The 17,792-nt window shown below is 54.1% G+C and overlaps 1 protein-coding gene across 1 annotated transcript in view; it reads right to left on the bottom strand.

Moving 5' to 3' along the window:
* Positions 1 to 17,515, bottom strand: part of LOC144935405 (coronin-2B-like) — a 75,449-nt gene extending 57,934 nt beyond the window's left edge. The window contains exon 1 of the mRNA XM_078862000.1: positions 17,064 to 17,515. The gene's annotated coding sequence lies outside the window, so the exon portion shown is untranslated. The remainder of the gene's footprint in view (positions 1 to 17,063) is intronic.
* Between the last annotated feature and the right edge of the window lie 277 nt (positions 17,516 to 17,792).

Here is a 17,792-nt window from a genome sequence, read left to right as displayed (position 1 = left end):
ACGTAGGTAGAAAAAATAACAGATCACGACGTTTCGATCTCAACAACAAGCGGCCGTCTTCAGGTGAGAGAATCAGACTGCTGTGGACGAGTCATTATATTGACCTTATTTTCCTTCTGGCTTCTTCCTGCCTCTTCCTCTCCTTCCCTCTTCGTCCCTTTTTCTTCTTCGTCTTCTTCATCTGCCGTACGGACATGAACTGAGCAGCAACTCTATAACCCGATGGCTGGCTTGTGAATCCAGCGGCTGGCTTCCAGACAAAAGGAGCGAACGAGAGACGACGAGAGAGAGAGACAAAGTGTGGGGGGGGGATGGGGGGACGTGGGATCGAGTTACGCCTACATGTCAGCGGAAATTGGATCACCCGCAGACAACCCACGGGTGCGAGGGGGAAACGCTTTATCCCATACAGATGGAGTCCACACTCACTGTGCCGCCTTCTTCTGGTGGGCGCTGATCGAGCACCTGCTGCGTAATCTAGCAGAGGGAAGGAGGCGATGGCGCGGTGTGGTGACCTCCACAGAAACGTTGATTGCAGTTGACCTCTTGACCTTGAACTTGAGCCGTATCTCCAGCCACGACCCACGACGAGGAAGATGCCTTTTGTACGTACGCATGTGTGTTGAACTTCTTTTGCACCGTACGTAGCCAATCGTGCTAATCTGAGTGGAGTTTCACGCCATCTGTGTGCGGTGATCCACCAACCCTCGCTGCTGCTGCCTCCACAGCGCTGGATCACAGACAGCCGCGTGCATCAGCGTAGCCACCACCACCACCGCCGACACTGCCCGGCTAAATCATGGGAAGATGAATACCTCGGCACATGAGGGGGAGCGTGTACACGCAGTGAGCGGTGAATAAGTGTTGCTATTGTAATGACGGTAGCCTCTACATGCGGTGTGAGTGGACTAGTGGCCACGGGAGGTAATGACAGGGGAGTCAGCCTACTGTGTGAATGCACTAGTGGCCACGGGAGGTAATGACAGGGGAGTCAGCCTACTGTGTGAGTGGACTAGTGGCCACGGGAGGTAATGACAAGGGAGTCAGCCTACTGTGTGAATGCACTAGTGGCCACGGGAGGTAATGACAGGGGAGTCAGCTGTGAGTGCGAAGGGACCGGTGGCTACGTGAATGATCGAGAAGGGAGCGCGGTCAGGCGACGGAAGAGGACGGAGGAATCTGCCAGTGGAGCGAGCGTCCAGAGTCGGCGAGAAGGTTCGGGAAGGGGGGCGTGGCCTCGTGTCGGTATTAAAGGGGGAGATGCGTGGGAGACTCGGGGCTGTTGCAGTGGGGGTCTCCGCCTGACGTCAGGTGAACGTGTCTTCAATAAAGTCTGTCAAGTCGTCATTACACTATTAGTACTATTGTTATTATTACTACTTCTACAGTATTGTACAACACAACTGATGCAAAGCGAGACTCCGAATGGCCTGGCGCGACTCAAAGATCCCCCCCCCCCCCCCCCGGAGGACGTAAACTTCCCTCCCTCACGGCAAGGTGACTGCCAGTGCCTGCCAGGGATTGCCGAGTTGCGGCGTCAGACATGGAGGAGGGGCAGGTTGGGGGTAATCGATGGTTTAGCTCGCGGCGGCTTGTAACACAGACCTCCCTCCGTAGTACGCCGCTCGGCTGGATGCTACTACTGCTGCTGATGATTGTTCATAATAGTGTCAATGATAAAAGAGATAATAAAAAAAAACGTAATAATGCATGTCCATTGTGCCTTGTGTCGCGCAACAATGCCTGCATTATCGTACGTAATTTCGTGCAAAAATATATAATTTCCCACCCATTGTCTGCGACTATTAGCTGTATGCCTAGAACGTACATTACTGGATCCGTGCAATGTTGTTGACGATACGCATTCGTCAAATTGCAAGTTAGCATCCGCCTCCGCCATAGGAATGTGGAATTTCCACATTCCTCTGGCGGAGGCTGTTAACAAGAGATGAACACCCACCAGTATCTCAATGATCATTTGGACAGGAATTCAGTTTGACAGCAATTCATAGAAAAGCCCCCTTTTCTACCGCTGGCGCCGGCCAGAGGTCATATGATGGATGGATGAGTAGGTGGATGGGTGGATGAATGGTTGGGTGGGTAGGTGGATGGGTGGGTGAGTAGGTGGGTGGGTGGTTGAGTGGGTGGTTGGATGGATGTTTGAGTGCGTGGGTGGGTGGTTGGTTGGGTGTTTAGGTGGATGGATGGGTGGATGGACAGATGGGTGGGTGGATGAGTGAGTGGTTGGGTGGGTGGATGGACGGGTGGGTGGGTGGATGGGTGGGTGGGTGGATGGGTAGGTGGGGGACGCCAGGAGATAGCAGTAGTCAGCTGATCGTCGGGCCCGTGATGGGGCCCTCCGGGCTAATTATGGGCACGAGATAAGCGGGCGCAAGGCCATGGAATCTCCGTCACATGTTTGAGATTGACGACGTTTCTGTCTTTCACTGGAAGAGGCAGTCTCGTGCTTTCATATTTGCTTTGTGTCAGTTTTTTAAAGACATATATAGAAAATATTTATTACCGGATAGCACATTTATCTGGAGATAAATTTAAATACTAATCAGTGCTGAGGACAATGCGTTAGTGGCTGTGTCGAACAGCGCCCTGTCGTTTAGAGCGAGTGCGCCCCCCAATATGTACAGCAGTGTAGTGTATAGTGTAGTCTAGTGTGTAGTGTATAGTGTATAGTATAGTCTAGTGTGTAGTGTTTAGTAGTGTAGTGTATCGTCGTGTGTAGTCGTGCACTGTATAGTGTGGTATAGCAGTGTAGTGCATAGTGTAGTGTATTGTAGTGTATAGTAGTGTAGTGTGTCGTGTACAGTAATATGTATGTTGAACCATACGTAGTCAACCGTGCTAATCGGATGTGCGGTGGGGGGGGGGGAGAAGGACAACAAACTAAAGCACTTAAAGTCGTTCTCGAGAAAATAGTTTTCAATATAATTTGTTTAAAGCAAAGCCTGACGCCAGCAGATCGAAACCCGCCCAGAGCCGGCGTGCTCTCACAGCGCCGCTGGGTCGCGTTGGTCCGGAACGCCGGGGTCATCCTGAAGAGGGGTAGGGGAGCGAATACCCTGGGGGGGGGGGGGAAGGGGGGCTTCCTAGGGTCACGTTTAATCGCACCTCCGATACAGTCCTCTGCGTGCGCCACCGGTGCAGCGGTGATCGCGCTGCGCTATGAACCCGGCCACTCGAGGTCGATTTTCGCGCCCCGTGGCTGACGTCGGTAGCGAGCGAGAGTCAAACGCGTCCCGGGCGCACGCCCCTTTCACCAAGCAGCGTCGACCGGTGCGGTGAAGTATGGTTAATCACATCCGCCCCCCACCCTCACCGCGCCGCCCTCTACGTGGCTGGGGCACGTGGAGCGAAACGTCGGACAATCGTGCTGAACAACACCGCGGCACAAGGAGAGGCCACGTGGGATACCGCGTCCGTCCATCAACCGTCTCCCGTAGCCTTTACACAGAGAGTGCTGTCATTCTTTTTTCTTCTTTATTTTATAATTGGTGTTTAACCCACGAGCAATGAGCTGCGTTTCATGCATCCCATTTTAACGTCTCTCCTGATCGGTGTTTGTTGCTTTATAGGAACGTCCTCGTCGTCCTCATCGTCCTCGTCGTCATCGTCCTCGTCGTCACGGTGCGTCGGGCGGCTCGCTGAGCTCCTTCGCAAGGGCGCGACGCCGCGTGGGGTTTCTCTTCTTCTTCTCCTCCGTGGGCGAACGTCAACGCCAGCGACGCCGAGGCCGCGCCGCGACGTGGCCTCTGCGGTGCGCCGGCATCTCGAGACGCGTCGCCAAGAGGCACGGCACCAGGGTGTGTGCCTTCTCCACGACGGCGACACCGGGCAGTTCGTGTGTTGCTTTTCCTTCTTCCGTAATCGAGGCTTTTTTTTGGGTTAGATCGCGTAAATATATAAACGTGTCGTTAAACCCGCCACCACCCGACACAGCCAATCAGTTATGGGTTTGTCACGTTAACAGAACGTGCCAATTAGTTACTACTTCAGCACACCGGTGTGTTGGAGAGTAAACCCACAACATTTACCATTCGAGTCACCGTGACGTTTCGCCAGCGATCACAACCAGCAGCATCAGGCGACAGCCAGAGTGGTGGATAAGTCTTAAATAGAGCGGGGTATAAATGTGATGTCGTCACTTGTGAGCCATACAGGTGCCAATCAATCGTGGCTTTTTTGTTCATGTTATTCGTTTTGTATCGAACTAGGGACCCTGTATCTTAAAGATGCGTTTGTTGTCCTTCCCCCGCACCTCCGATTAGTATGGTTGGCTACGTATGGTGCAAAATAAGTTCAATATACATACTAGAGGCTGACCGAAACTGAATTTCTGGTTTCGGCCGAAAACGAAACCAGACCCAAAGTAAAAAATTTGCTTTCGGCCGAAACCGAAAGTTTAACTACACTTTCGACCGAAACCGAAAGTTTAACTACACTTTCGACCGAGACCGAAACCGAAAGTTTAACTACACTTTTGACCGAAACCGAAATAGAAAGGTATATAACCGAAGTTACCGAACACAAGATTTATGAAATATACAATGCTACTTTAATTAAAAATAAATCTAGGACTGACCATTCAGACCCTGCAGTAAGAGTCGCTAAATATCAAATCTTTAGGTGTTACTTAGTAATTATATCCAAACAAACGAATGTTGTAGTTAAGAAACAACAGTTTTTCCACATTCAGCCAGAAGCGGTCTTCTTCAGGTGGAGAGAAGACCGCTTGTGTTGCGATCGAAACGTTGTGGGTTTTTTGCTTTCAATTTTGATTTTTGTTTTCTATCTACGTGACTTTACCGAAAGAACCAAGAGTATGAAAACTAATTTATTCAGAACTGCTTTTAGTGTTTATTTCGTTGTCCTTCCCCCGCAAGTGCCGGCAAAGGGCGGGGATACCCGAGCAGTGGCCGTTCCCTGTGCGGGCGGTGCTAGTGGCCGTGTGGGCGTGGCCACGTGACAATCGGGCGTGGCTCACGGAGGCCATTGCTGTCCTTCCACCTCACCTCCGATTAGCACCATTGGCTCCGTACGGTGCCAAATAAGTTCAACATACTTTTGTACAAAGAGAGGTTTCCTTGTGCCCCTGAAACACATCTCACTTTTCACCAGCATCAGTTCGAGCGAGCCTGACTCTGCTGATGAGACACTGGATGTCGAAACCGGTGCGGCACGTGGAGGGGAAACGTCGGACAATCGCGGCCGAGTGACAGGTGGCACGACATCGGCGCGCCGTACGACAGCTCTGGCGCGTAATCCCAAACCCCACGGAGTCCTGCAGAGACACGGCACGGAGGGACGAGAGAGAAAGAGAGAGACGAGAGCGAGTGAGGGCGTGCAAGAGAGTGAGAGAGACCGAGAGAGAGAGTTAGAGCGACAGAGAGATGGGAGTAAGAGTGAGCGAGAAAGGTGAGAGAGAGAGAGAGAGTGAGAGAGTGAGAGTGAATGAAAGATGAGATCATGAGAGAGCGAGCAAGAGAGTGAGAGATACCGAGAGAGAGAGAGAGAGTGAGAGCGACAGAGAGATGAGAGTGAGATGAGAGTGAGAGAGAGCAAAGCGCGGCACTTTGCCACACTACCCTGTGCTCCTCAACCCCCGTTCTGCCCCCTCCAACTCTCTCGCCTCCCCCCCCCCCCGAGCGAGTCTGCGGCACGCGAGTCACCCTTTCACCGCGCGCCGCCGCACCTGCCGCCCGTGATGGCATCTGACACGACATGCCACGGTCCGAGTCGGTGTTCGCGGCTTCTCATTCTGTTGTTGTCCAGGCAGGTGGCCGCTACCCCCCCCGTGGCGGCGTCTCCCGCAGCACGGTGACGTTGGACTGTGGAGAAAAGCGGCTAATTGCCATCTCGGGTAATTTTCGGGGCGCTGTGGATTTTTTTTGTTTTTTTTTGTTTTGCCGGGGGGGGGGGGGGGGGTCGCTGGAGAGGGGGGGGGGGGTCGAGTGGCGGCCATGTGTCCACACGGCAGGTGGAGGACACACGCGAACAAGGTGCCGGCCGAGCTGTATCCCGTGACGCTTACACACACAACACATTTTCGGTGAAAGCTGCGCTCCGACACAGCGGTAGGCGGGAATTCCGCCCCCCCCACTCCCCCCCCCCCCCCGTACGAGGAGTTCCTCCGGAGGGTTTGCACGGCGCTATCGCCGTTGTCGGGAAGAGGTACGTGGAGCGAAACTTCGGACGTCGCGCCGATGTCCGAGCAGAAGGACGCGTCTGATGGGGTTCTCAAGCGCGATAAGTCGATCGTCACAGCCCAATCTCCGATAATTACCCTACAAACATCCCACTAAATTGTTATTTTTTTAAAATTAATATCTCACATTTTGAGCCCTGGGAATGAAAAGTTAAATGTTTGGCTTGGCAAACATCTACAGCAGAGCGCCTGGGAAACACCCTTGTAACAATAATGATACAAATTTACAGCCCTGGGCATTGATACAAAATATATAAATAAAAGGCGCCACAGTGGCAAGATGTTAACGACCTCGCCTGGTCTACAGGAGGTCGTGGGTTCAATCCTGACCCTGACGCCTGCTGCTGTAGATTTGGAGTTTGCGTGTCTCTCTCTCTTTCCCCGTGGTCGCGTGGATTTTTCTCTGGGTCGTCCGGGTTTTGCCCTTCACATTTAGAAATCAACATCACGCTTATCGAGTATTTGGCTACGATACATTTCCACACGATGATAAGCCATCTCGTTGAGCTATCATTCGTGAATCCACAACGGATGTACTCTCCAACACACCGGTTTGCTGCACTCGTAACGAATTGGCACGTTCTGTTTACGTGACGAACCTTACTAATTGGCTGTGTCGGGTGGTGGCGGGTTAATGACACATTCATATTTACGCGATCTAACCCAAAAAACCTCTATTATGGATGTTCTTCCTCGCAGCGACGGCTTTTGGCTGCTTGCCAACGAATAAAGACACCGCATCGCACGCTTTCGGATGCGCTTCCGCGGCCGTCTGGAACGCTCTTCATTCCCATATTCGGAAGCCACTGGGAGCTACGTACTTTAAAATAATCTGGATTGAAAGCTAATTTCTTAAGAACTGCTTTTTGTGTTTAGTCTGTTGTCCTTCCAAACCGCACCTCCGATTAGCACGGTTGACTACGTACGGCGCGAAAGAAGTTGAACATGCATGAAAGTCACTTGAAAGTATGTTTCCCCCCACTCATTAACAAAGCCACACAATCGTGCGGGACAGCCCCTGGACACGCGGCCCACGCGTGTACCTACAATAGCTGTAATTGTACGATAGCTGTGTGGTTTGTGAGACCGCGTCTCTTTGTCCAAAACTCGGGATAGGGGCGGTAGCGTAGCAGCAGCAGTGGTGCGTTGGCATCGGCTCTGGGGCAATTCGTGGAATGGGCTGCCCGCTTTTTCCACCACCCCCCTCCTCCTCCTCCCCCATATTCGTATCCTGGACACCTGAGCCTCCTCCGGCCCCTGCTGGGAGCAGCTGCACCGCCTGCGCACTCTCCCCGCCACGGATCTCCACCGCCTGCAGTTGCACTTGTGTGTGTGTACCTGTGTGTGTGTGTGTACCTGTGTGTGTACCTGTGTGTGTACCTGTTTGTGTGTACTGGTGTGTGTGTGTACCTGTGTGTGTGTACCTGTGTGTGTACCTGTGTGTGTACCTGTGAGTGTGTACCTGTGTGTGCACCTGTGTGTGTGTACCTGTGTGTGTACCTGTGTGTGTACCTGTGTTTGTGTACCTGTGAGTGTGTACCTGTGTGTGTGCACCTGTGTGTGTGTACCTGTGTGTGTGTACCTGTGTGTGTGTGTACCTGTGTGTGTATCTGTGTGTGTACCTGTGTGTGTACCTGTGTGTGTGTACCTGTGAGTGTGTACCTGTGTGTGTGTACCTGTGTGTGTATCTGTGTGTGTGTGTACCTGTGTTTGTGTACCTGTGTGTGTGTGTACCTGTGTGTACCTGTGTGTGTGCACCTGTGTGTGTGTGTACCTGTGTGTGTACCTGTGTGTGTACCTGTGTGTGTCTACCTGTGTGTGTGTACCTGTGTGTGTGTACCTGTGTGTGTACCTGTGTTTGTGTACCTGTGTGTGTGTACCTGTGTTTGTGTACCTGTGTTTGTGTACCTGTGTGTGTACCTGTGTGTGTGCACCTGTGTGTGTGTACCTGTGTGTGTGTACCTGTGTGTGTACCTGTGTGTGTGTACCTGTGTGTGTACCTGTGTTTATGTACCTGTGTGTGTACCTGTGTACCTGTGTGTGTGTGTGTACCAGTGTGTGTACACCTGTGTGTGGATACCTGTGTGTGTACCTGTGTGTGTGTACCTGTGTGTGTGTGTGTTTTTAATTTGCAGCCACAATGTAAAAGTCAACAAAAATTGGGTTTTTCTTTCTCTCTTCCCTTGGCAGCGTTTGTTGTCTTGTCACATGAGCCCTGCCACTGGAAAGCCGCCCGTGGCAGTCGCTGCGTGCGCGCCGCACAATGGCATCGTCGCTCGGTTGCCGCCAGGTAAGCGCGTCGTTTATCCCTCCGCTCGCTGACAAGAACCGCAAAGGCGAGCGGTTGTCTGTCGGTGTGTGCGTGTGTTTTGTCTTTGATGAGGGGAGCGGTGGCGCAGCGGTTAGCGCGCTGAGCTACGAACCCCGGCGACCCGAGTTCGATGATTCCGGCTCGCGGCCAACAACACCGGTGACGATTTTATGAACCGGTCATGGGCCTCCCCTAGGTCAACTCAGCCTCAAGTGAGTACCCTGGTGCGATGTGCACACGTCGTGTGCCGTGCCGGCCTTCACAGGTGCTCGCTAACAGCACTTGCCCCAACCGTGACCAGAGTCAGGTCATTGCCTCTGGCGGCCAAAATTGCTGACGATTATCTGAACGGGGGCCGGGCCAACTCTCACTCCTCATGGAGTTGATGGCCGAAAATCCCCATTGTAGAAGGATCCCGCGATATAAAGAGTCTCGAAACTCGAGGAGGCCTTTCCTGGATAAATAGTTCTCACTCTTTCAAAAAAAAACATGACAACTATAAGGCCCTCCCAGATGAGACGCACCTGCACAAGCAAACGCACTCGCTCGTAGCGTCCTCAACCACAAATCCAACCCAAAATCCCATGCCCCCTGTCATGGACCACAGCTTCTGTGTGTGAGCTACCCGCCTGCCGAGGGGCACCTTGGCTTTGAAAATGCATGCACCGTGTGTGCCGACCTTCATAGGTGCTACTCTCTAACAGCACTTATTAGCACTTTTCCTCAAAAGTAATTTAAGGCTATACGGGGGATCTTTGTCTTTGATGGTTGATTGACCCCCTCGGTCAGTGGCAATCCGCTCACCCTCGCAGCGGGTTTTGGCGAACCATCGAACAAATATGGTGGTCACCGCATCGCGCGGCGCTTTCAGATGCGCTTCTGCGGCCGTCTGGAACGCTCTTCCTTCCGATATTAGGAAGCCACTGGAGCTTTGCACGTTTAAATAATCTACATTGGAAACTCATTTTTGTGTTTAGTTTGTTGTCCCACTCCCGCACCTCCGAATATCACTGTTAGCTATGCACGGTGTCAAAGACGTCCAGCATACATACATTCAAAGTCATCTTCCACGGCTGGAGATACGGCTCAAGTTTAAGGTCATCCACAATCAACGTTTCTGTGGAGGCCACCACAACGCGTCATCGCTCACCGTGCCACCTCTAAGGCCTTGGCTCCCAGCCTCATGGTCGTTAACGTTCAGATAACGATGACGACGATGATGGATGTGTTTGCGTGTCTACAGTGTCTTGCATTCACCATCTCAGGCCATCGTCGTCAGCAGCAGCAGCAGCAGCAGCCACGATCTATCCACTGCGGCTCTGCATCTACATCAGCCATACGAAAGACGAAGAGATTCGGGGAGGTAGCGACGCGGCCACTCGTCGACCTTTGAGAATCCCATTCGCCGCCGCACGACGCACGGAGTCGTACGGCGCGATGCAGGGAATCGAATCGTCCGCGTCTCGATTCGTCAAACAGCACCCCGCATGCGCTGCTTGCTTGCTGCTGATGCTGCTGTGAATGGGTTCTCAAGTCACTCCTGCAGCCACTGGAAGGAAACGCTGCCACCGTGGCGAGATGTTAACTACCTCGTCTGGTTTGCAGGAGGCCGTGGGTCCGATGCCAACCCTGACGCCTGTTGTATATTTCGAGTTTGCGTGTCTCTCTCCCCGTGGAATATTTCTCCGGTTCCTGCGGTTTTCCCCTCCACATTTAGAATCAACGTCACGCGTTTGGAGTATATGGCTGCTATACATTTCCACACGATAAGCCACTTTGTTAAGCTATCATTTTTGGCCAAGTCGCTTCTGAAAAAGAGATATACAGCTCAGTGGGCCTTAACTGGTAAAATAAAAATAGTTTTGAGTTATTTAATCACCGTAGTGTTTAGTTTACACAGAAAAAATACATCTCTCGAATCGGACCGTCATGCTGAATTGATTTTCAGAAGACCGTGTGGCTGATGGGATGTGTGAAAACTAAAACACTTGTTTTGTATGCAGAGGGACAGGTCTGTGAAGGAGGCGAATTTCCTAATGATGTATGTTATTTGTGTTCTCAACATCGATTAAAAATAATTTCACCCCGAGTCTCTACATCACCCACAGATGAATGTTGATTTGGGTTACCCCCCCCCGTCCCCCCCAGGTGCCATCCCTTACTGCCGCCTTGATTACCGAGTTCGCTGAGACACCGCGACTCCCCCAGCCGTCTTTGTCTCTCCGGTGACGGGGTGCCGCTCTATCCCTCCCCTGGGGTGACTTGCGGAAGTTCTTTATATTTGCTCCGTTCGGTTGGGAAGTTATGAGCGACGAGCGAGCGAGATGGCGTTTATTGGCAGAGCCATCTCAAATTCCAGCCTTTGTTTGGTGGCGGTGTCACCAGAGCCCCCCATCGCCCATCTACCCCCCCCCGCTCCCTGTGTTAAAGGTCTCGACAATTCTATTCGTGCGTCTCTATGGGTGTATCTCTGTGTGTCTCTATGGGTTTGCTACATTTTACGTAGTTTGGATTGCATGGCCACAGGTCCCACCACTGTGGCTCGCGTCTTTCATTTTCTCATTCACGGAGGAGACGCGGTGCAGCATCGGCCAGCTGCTGATGTTCTGACGCGGTTGATGGTTTACACCACCGGTATCTTCGAGGAGGAGGAGGAGGAGTGCGATGATGTTCGTGTCTCGAATGAGGAGGCGTTTGTTCGAAGCCTCCACGATAAACAAATAGAATACAGCCACCCGTGACCACCCACTGCCTAATGTGCCGTGCCGGCCTTCATAACGTGCTCTGTGCTCACAACACTTGCCCCAACAGTTTGTCAAATGTTATATGGGGGGGCGGGGGTCTTAGTCTTGTTGTGTTCTCTAAAGGGACACGGGTTGGAATTTACAAGTTGCTATCTTCATATTCCACGGAGTCTGCACTTTAAGTGTCATGTAACGGCAGATTCCACTCGTCGAAGATAAAGCAGCCGTGATGTGTGCAGAGAACAGAGGGTAGGGCTTGGGCTGAGCCCGTCGCTAGAGTGAGGGGCGATGGTCGTTGGTCAAGGGTTAGGGGGTGAAGGCCAGGCTGGGACTGGCCATTTGGCAGCCCTAAACTAAAACTATTATTTTTTATTTTAGCAAGTAAGGCCCACTGAACTATACAGCTCTTTTCAGAAGCGACCTGGTCATAAAAATAGTTCAACGAAGTGGTTTATCATCACGTGGAATTTTGAGTAGCCAAATACTCCAAACGCGTGTTTCTAAAAATTGGATGGACAAAAACCGGAGGACCCGGAGATAAAATCCACGCGACCACGGAGAGAAAGACACGCAAACTCCAAATATACAGGTGGGGGACAAAACCCATGATCCCCTGTATATCGGGCGAGGTAGTTAACATCTCACCACCGTTGTGCAAGATGCCCGGTGGGCTGGTCCATCCACAGGGAACTGTGGAGCCGGTCTGTGTGGCAGTGGGGAAATTTCAAATGTGACCAGAGTATATAAAAAAAAAATGCTTGAAATATTTTATTACCTTTAATGTGTACGCCCCATTTCTTATTCACGCTCTCGGTTGGCGTTAAGTCCACACGATGTTCGGAAGCCCCAAAAAGAGCCTTCCTCGCTGGTCAAATTAGTGTTTTTTGGACTAAGCACCAAATGGGCCCGATGAGGATCACACGGAAATTTTGGTCCCGTGTTGCTAAACGCTCGGGGCAAAACTGTTAGTCCCAGTCTGTCACTGCCAATGGCCATTGGTCAAGGGTTCGGGGCGATGTCCGTTGGGTTCGGGGCGATGGCCCTTAGTCAAGGTCCAACGACGGAATGACAGCAGCTAAAGGAGGGAACGCGCCCGAGAGAGGATATCCACCGTGGAGATGGAGCAATTAAATCGTCTGCCATGTGAGAGATGGTGACGGCTTGGGAGGGAAGGGGGGGGGGGCGAGGTGGGGGTGGCCGCCTTCCAGCAGTGGATAGATCATGGCTGTTTCTGCTGCTGCTGATGGTGAATGCAAGCCCCTCTAGACACGCAAACATCACCATGCTCATCGTCATCACCATCGTTGTCTAAACGATCACGAACTTCGCGTGTTTATCTAGCGAGTCAGTCGGCCACACTTCGGTAAATATTGTACACGGGTCAAGCAGGGGCTCATTCTGACCCGTGGTGTTGATGATCGGGCAATGTAGGACATTTGATCTTTTTGACCTAGGCCAGGCTAGGTCAAAAAACGACGAAATTTGAGTTGCGTTCTGGGCTAGGGTGGCCACGGGAACGATTGCCGCGCGTCTCTCTGTTGTGAAAGCGTTTCGCGTTGAAAACACCGAGATCTGTCTGCAGCCGGGTAAAGGATGCCGACAGAAGCCCTCACCTGGTGTTGACATGCCTCATCTCGATCGTAACGCGCACACGCCACGGGTTTGGCATTCGAACGCGAGTGCATAAACACGCCGCATTTATATTGCGGGGAGCGGTAGCCCACCTGGGTGCGATTCCCCGGCCCTGGACGACGCCAGTGGTAACCAAACCGGTCCTGGGGCCTCTTCTAGGTCGACTTGGCCATAAATGAGCACAAGGTCGTGTCTGTGTGTGCGTGCAAACATCTATATGGGGAACGGTAGTGTAGCGGTTAGCACGCTGTGCTACGAATACGTGGACCCGAGTTCGATTCCCGCTTATGGCCAACACCAGCGACGATATTCTGAACTGGTCCTGGGCCTTCTCTAGGTCGACTTAGCCTCAAATGAGATCCCGGTGCAGTGTGGAAATACATCGTCACTGGGGAGACAAAGGCGGTCGGGTGTGGTGCTGGCCACCCACCCCCCCCCCCCCTCGTGTGCCGTGCCGGCCTTCATAGGTGCTCGCTAACATCACTTGTCCCAACAGTTATGTTAAGGCTACACGGGGGATCTTTGTCTTTGTGCAAGCATCAGAACGTCGGCCCAGGTGTGGTGCCGAGCACCCGACGATACGACGGGCAGCTCACGCCAACGATCGGAGGCATCGCAGTGACTGTCACGGAGAGGACGTGGACTCGCGCTGGACGCACCACGGCTGCAAGGGATGACGGTCGAGGGACGAGCCCAGTGGAAGAATGGCAGCCAAAGGAGGGAGAGAACACGCCCCGGGAGACGCGGCCTCCTCAAGAGACGGAGCGATGGAATCGGCTCCACGCGCTGGGGCGAGACGAATTGCGGCACCGCAGGAGATAACCTCGGCTCTGAATTATTTCCGACGATGTGTGATACAAGGCCCTGCTACTGACCTGCAAGGCACCCAGTGGGTTAGCCCCGCAATTATTTACAGGAAATGGTTTGTCTCGATACAGCAACGAGGTCCCCGAGACCTCGTTAGCACTCCGAGGTCAAGGCTCGTTTCCTGGGGCGATCATCGGGCTTTGTGCCACTGTGCAGCTCCCAAACTTTGTAACGCTTTACCTTTGGGAATAGGACAGAGTCGTGAGCTATATTTAAGTCCTGTCTTAAACTGCAGCTCTGGCCGTCTACCCTGCAGGTTCTGTTAATTTCCTGCTTTCCCTACACGGTGGCGGAGCAGTGGGATCTACGGATGAAATACGGCACTTTACAAATGTAAATTACGATTGTTGCTATTCTGCTTGTGCATGCTGTTATTTGCCAATGGCACAGCGGCTGTGGTGGCGACGCTGCTGCTGCTGCACGCAGCTGCCTGGAATCCAGCACCGCAGAGGAGTCAGCGGCGAGGGTTGGTGGATCACCACAGCAGACATCACGATACTCAATTTCCCGTCGGCGTCAGGAGGGTGCCCATAACGCCCTGACTTGCTAAGAGACAGCAAGGGAGGGGGGCGGATGGGCTACATCTCGCAGTGGGTAGATCATGGCTTCATTCGACTGGTCAACAGCTGATGACGCTAATTGACTACCATGACGATGTGTGATACAAGGCCCTGCTACCATGATGATGATAACACTTCATCAGCCTGCAAACCCTTGTACTTACTTCATCTGTAAACTCTTCCACCGATTTGCTCAATCAGGCGGTCATTCATCCGTGGATGTAGGCGTCCAATGTGCGAATGCAGAGCACTGCGCCGTACAAAGCTCCAGGTTCAAGATGTGCGTGTACGTGGGGTCGTCGGCGTCGTTTGCTGTGCACGCCGCCAACCGAACAAACACCCCGGGACACCCTTGCAAATGTGAGACGTCGCATCTCAGCGGATTACCCGGGTTTAAATGTTTGAATGAGTTTGAATCGTTTGACCAACAAACAAACAAAAAAGTTCGAGTAGAAAAATCTGGTTAATGTTCGTGGAATGTTTTGGCCGCTGTCGATTCCTCTGCAGCTGAGACGTCGCCCGAAGCGACCTTTGACCCCCTGAGTCGAGAAGGGTTTTCCGTCAAGTGTCAAAAAAAAAGTGTCAGGCTCAACCGTGCTTCGCCCGGCCTGGCCAGGCTCGGCGGTGGTGGCGGCCGTGGTGCTGGCGGTCGTGGTGAGCGCGTGTTTGTTTTTAATCCGCGTAAGGTACGTAGCCAAATAAAACAACAACAGAAGTTGGGGCCAGCCACAGACTCGGCACTGTCAGAAAGGAGCAGTGCGTGGAAGTTTTGGCAACTGCTGTGTTGGTGGTTTTATGTTGTGTTGTGTGTGAAACGTCGAACTTCGCTCGTTGGCTCTGTGTTGACGACTTGGGTCTGGCTGACATTGACTGTGTCGTCTCATTCATCACACTGTGACCAACCACCACGACCACCACCACCACACTGTGATCAACTACCACACTCATCAACCACCACCACAGTGCAAGTCACATGAACACTAACTCACCGACTCACCCACTCACAAAAACAACGAAGACAAAGATCCCCCGTATAGCCTTACCAGACTGATGGGGCAAGTGCTGTTCACGAGCTATGCAGGCCGGAACGGCACACGAGGGGGTGGGTGCCCCGGACCACGCCCGGCCGCCTTTGTTTCCCTAGCAGCGATGTTTACACACCGCACCAGGTACTCATTCGAGGCTGAGTCGAACCAGGGGAGGCCCAGGACCGGTCCAGATAATCGTCAGTGGTGTTGGCCGTGAGTGGTGAATTGAACTCGGGTCGCCGGGTTCGTAATGCAGCATAGCGCTAACTGCTCCACCACCGCTCACCCACTCACACCCACTCATCCACTCACTGACCTGACTCAGCCACTAACTCACCAAAGCATCAACCACCACCAAGACTGCAAGTCACGACGACAGGGACAAATATCCCCCGTATAGCCTCGACAGACTGTCGGGGCAAGTGTTGTTGGCGAGGAGCACCTTATGAACGTCGTAAGACAAGACTCACCCAACTCGCTCAAGCCAGCTCAATCACCCACTCACTCACCCACCCACCCACACACTCACCCACACACTCACCCACACACACCCACACTCACCTACACACACACAACATCCATGAAAGACGGGGGCGCAGAGCATCCTAGCGAGCCGCCGGTCAGGAAGCTTGAGGCATGGATGGTGGGTGGTGATGTTGATGATTAGGGTCGGTGGTTGGTGGTGCTGATAGTGGTGGTGATGATGCTGTTGAAGTTGATGGTGGTGGTGATGTTGGTTGTTGATGGTGAGTTATGGTGGTGATGGTGTTGGTGATGCCGGTCATGTTGAGGTTGATAGTGGTGATGATGTTGGTTGTGATGGTGATTGGTGGTGATGTTGGTTGTGATGGTGAGTGGTGGTGGTGATGGTCGCGATGCCCACGAAGCGTAGCAAGGTGACCAGGAGGGAGGGTGGGACGACACGGGGGGGGGGGGGTCCGAGTGGACCGCAGTTGCCGGTGAGGAGCCGTGGGATGAAGGGGCGGGGGGGGGGGAAGGGGCGGGGGGGTGAAGAGGCGGGGGGTGAAGGGGCGGGGGGGTGAAGGGGCGGGGGGGTGAAGGGGCGGGGGGGTGAAGGAGCGGGGGTGAAGGAGCGGGGGGGTGAAGGGGCGGGGGGGGTGAAGGAGCGGGGGGGGGGAAGGGGCGGGGGGGTGAAGAGGCGGGGGGGTGAAGGGGCGGGGGGGGGGTGAAGGGGCGGGGGTGAAGGAGCGGGGGGGGTGAAGGGGCGGGGGGGGGTGAAGGGGCGGGGGTGAAGGAGCGGGGGGGTGAAGGGGCGGGGGGTGGGGGGTGAAGGGGCGGGGGGGTGAAGGGGCGGGGGGGTGAAGGAGCGGGGGTGAAGGAGCGGGGGGGTGAAGGGGCGGGGGGTGAAGGGGCGGGGGGGTGAAGGGGCGGGGGATGAAGCGGCGGGGGGGTGAAGGGGGTAACCGCGCGGCTCTTGAAGTGCTGTCAACAAGGAGTTTGGCTGTTCAACTTTTCACGTGGCCACGGCAGGGGGTACGAACCGCAGTCGCGGCGCGTGTTTGGCCCGCGGGCTGCGTCGATCCCCCCACAACACCCCACCACCACCTGCACCAACCTGCACCACCACCCTGCACTACCACCTGCACCACCTGCACCATCACCACCTGCACCACCACCAACACAGACGCACTCCGCGCGCGTGCGTCTCGCGGTGTCACACGCCTGAGACACTCCACTCACCTTTGTAGCTACCGCCGTTCCACGTGTATCTTGTCTCTCTCGCTCTCCAGTGTCTCTCCAGTCTGTACTCCTGCTGCTGCTGCTGCTGATGTACTCTCACGCTCTAACACCGGAGCCCGTTCTCATCTCGAGCCGTCGCTTCCTTCCTCTGCCAGGCGCGCCTGCAGCGCCGCGCCGCCAGTCTGTCCATGCGGTGTGCGGGGGGAGTGGTGGTGCTGGTGGTGAGGCGGACGATGTCTCCACGTTGGCAGTGACAGCGGAAAAGGCGAAACGGAGCGTTGCAGAACACGGACACTGCAGCCACACACACTGTCTGCCTGTCTGACTGTGTATCCCCGCTCGTGCGACCACCCGCGTGTGTCTATCTTCGTGTGTCTGCGTGTGTCTGTGTGTGTGTGCCCGTGTGTGCCTGCGATCGCCAATTACGATCACTTGTACAAGTGGCGGGGTGTGGACGCGTGGTTGGTGGTGGAGGAGGAGGAGGGGTGGTGGTGTTGGTGGTGGAGGAGGAGGAGGGGTGGGTGGTGTTGGTGTGGAAGGTGGTGGGGGTAGAGAGAGCCAGGGATGAGATAAGGACTCTCGTCGTGACGTATACACCCCTGCCCCCCACTTCACCCCCACCCACCTCACCCCCACCCCACCACTTCACCCTCGCCCACCACCTCACCCCCGCCCACCCCACACACCTCACCCCCACCCACCTCACCCCCACCCACCACCTCACCCCCC

This window comes from Lampetra fluviatilis, chromosome 13, assembly GCF_964198595.1.
Source record: "Lampetra fluviatilis chromosome 13, kcLamFluv1.1, whole genome shotgun sequence".
Taxonomy (NCBI): Eukaryota; Metazoa; Chordata; class Hyperoartia; order Petromyzontiformes; family Petromyzontidae; genus Lampetra; species Lampetra fluviatilis.
This window is presented reverse-complemented; position numbering and strand designations above follow the sequence as displayed.